Here is a 2,431-nt window from a genome sequence, read left to right on the forward strand (position 1 = left end):
CCAGGGAATACTGCGTGGCTTCAAAGGAGTGTGTCAGGAAAGGAGTGTGTCAGGGTGGTAGCCTCTCACCATCCTTGTTCAATCCGTACGATGAGCGAATGGCCAGAGAAGCGGTGAGACACCGGCGCTGTGGCTGCGTGTCAGTGTGCGACATGGTATTTGTCTTCCCGTGTGTGAAAACAAGGTGGCTGTCTTCCTCTGTGTAAGTTATGTGTGAGGCATGGGTGTATCTCACTGTGTGCGTGTGACATGGCAATCGTCTCCCCCATGGATGAGACAGACGCGGAGTGTGTGTCTTCTGCAGTGCGTGTGAGAGAGAGATGGTGCCGTCTGCCACTGAGTACACAAGAAATACGGTCTATGTCCCTCATGGGTGTGAGACACGTGGTGCTGTCAACCATGTGAGACGTGTTTATGTGTGTGCACACGTGTGTGTGTATGAGCTGGTGTGTGATCTGTCTTTCCCCATGTATGTATCCGCAATGGTGTCTGTCTCCCAATGTGTGTGTGTGAGAAATGGGCCTTGTCTTTTCAGAGAGAGGGTGTGTGTGAGAGAGAGAGACGCATGTGTCTTCCCTACTCACTGTCTAGTTGTGTGTATGAGACAGGGCGTCTGGCTACCCATGTGTGTGCCTGAGACACAATGCTACCTTTCCTGTGTGCGTGTGAGATGTGGTGTTTGTGTCTCCTCTGTATGTGTGAGAGATAATGCGTCTGTCTTTCCTATGCGTGTGTGTGCGTCTTCTCTGTGCTTGGTGTCTAATTCTCCGTGTGTGTGTGTGTGTGTGTGTGTGAGAGTGTGTGTGAGAGAGAGAGAGAGAGCGAGAGAGAGAGAGAGACGATAGCCATCTCACCATTTGTGTAAGAGAAACGTGGTGTCTCATTTCGCCGGTGCGTATGAGAAACAGGATCCTTTGTGTGTGAGAGACAGACAGGCATGATGCCTGCCCTCTCTTGTATGTGTGAAAGGCACGGGTCTGTCTTCCGGTGAGCATGTGTGAGGAAACTAGTGTTTGTCCTCCACTGAGTGTGAGGAAGGTGTTTGCTCTCCTGTGTGTGAGAGATAATGCGTCTGTCTTTCCTATGCGTGTGTGTGCGTCTTCTCTGTGCTTGGTGTCTAATTCTCCGTGTGTGTGTGTGTGTGTGTGTGTGAGAGAGAGAGAGAGAGAGAGAGAGACAGGATATCCATCTCACCATTTGTGTAAGAGAAACATGGTGTCTCATTTCGCCGGTGTGTATGAGAAACAGGATCCTTTGTGTGTGAGAGACAGACAGGCATGATGCCTGACCTCTCTTGTATGTGTGAAAGGCACGGGTCTGTCTTCCGGTGAGCATGTGTGAGGACACTAGTGTTTGTCCTCCAATGAGTGTGAGGAAGGTGTCTGCGCTCCTGTGTGTGAGAGCGCCTGTCTGTCTGTCTTCTTCTTCGTGTGTGTATGTCCATGAGACGTGTGCCCGCCACTCACCTTCTTCCTGCAGGTGTGTCTGTTAAAGGTAGAGTGTCTGTCCTGCGTGTGCGTGTGCACGCGCATGGGAAACATGCAGTCGGTCTCCCCATACCTGAAAGGGCGATGGCAGCCGGCTCCCGTGTGTCTGTGTTTTAAAGACATGGGGTTCTCCACAGTGCGTGTGTTGAGAGAGACATGGAGTCTGTTCCAGCTCATGTGTGTGAAAGTCGTGTTGGTCTCCCCGGGTGTGTGAGGTAGAGATGGCGCTATGTTTCTGTGTGTCTGTCTGACCCCGTGTGTGTGTGTGTGTGTGTGTGTGTGTGTGTGTGTGTGTGTGAAATGACATTCAGTTCTGTCTAATCATGTTGGGATGAGACATGGTCTCCAAATCCCTGTGCGTGTGAGAGACACGGTGTCTGTGTTCCCGTGTGTGTGCATGTGCATGGCGCTGTCTTGTCTTCTCCCGTGTCTGCATAGCCATGGTGTCTCGTCCCCGTGTGGGTGACACGGACACAGTGTCTGTCTTCACCTGCCTATGGGAGAGACACAGCATCTGTGTCTCTGTGCATGCTGACATGGGGTCTGTCTTCTGCATTTCCGGTGTGTCTGTGAGAGATATGAAGAGCCATGTGTGTGTGTGTGTGTGTGCGTGTGTGTGCGTGAGACATTGTGTCTGTTCTCCCTGTGTGTGAGAGAGAGAAATGGTGTGAGACTTCTCTGTGGGAGACATGGTGCCTGTCTTTCCTGTGTGTGGAAGAGAGGGACATGGTGTCTGAGTTCCCTGTGTGTGAAAGGGACAAAATGTGTCTGTCTTCCTGGTGTGTGAGAGAGAAATACACTATGCCATCCCTGTGTGTGTCAGACCTGGTGTCTGTCTGTCTCCCTGTGTGTGTCAGAGACATGGTGTCTGTCGTCTCCCTGGTGTGTCAGAGAGTGGGGGTCCGTATCTCTGTAGTGTGAGGTGTGTGTGTTAGTGAGTGAGG

The sequence above is a fragment of the Echinops telfairi genome, unplaced genomic scaffold (genome assembly GCF_000313985.2).
Source record: "Echinops telfairi isolate 266 unplaced genomic scaffold, ASM31398v2 ScPeMD7_37;HRSCAF=141, whole genome shotgun sequence".
NCBI classification, from domain to species: Eukaryota; Metazoa; Chordata; class Mammalia; order Afrosoricida; family Tenrecidae; genus Echinops; species Echinops telfairi.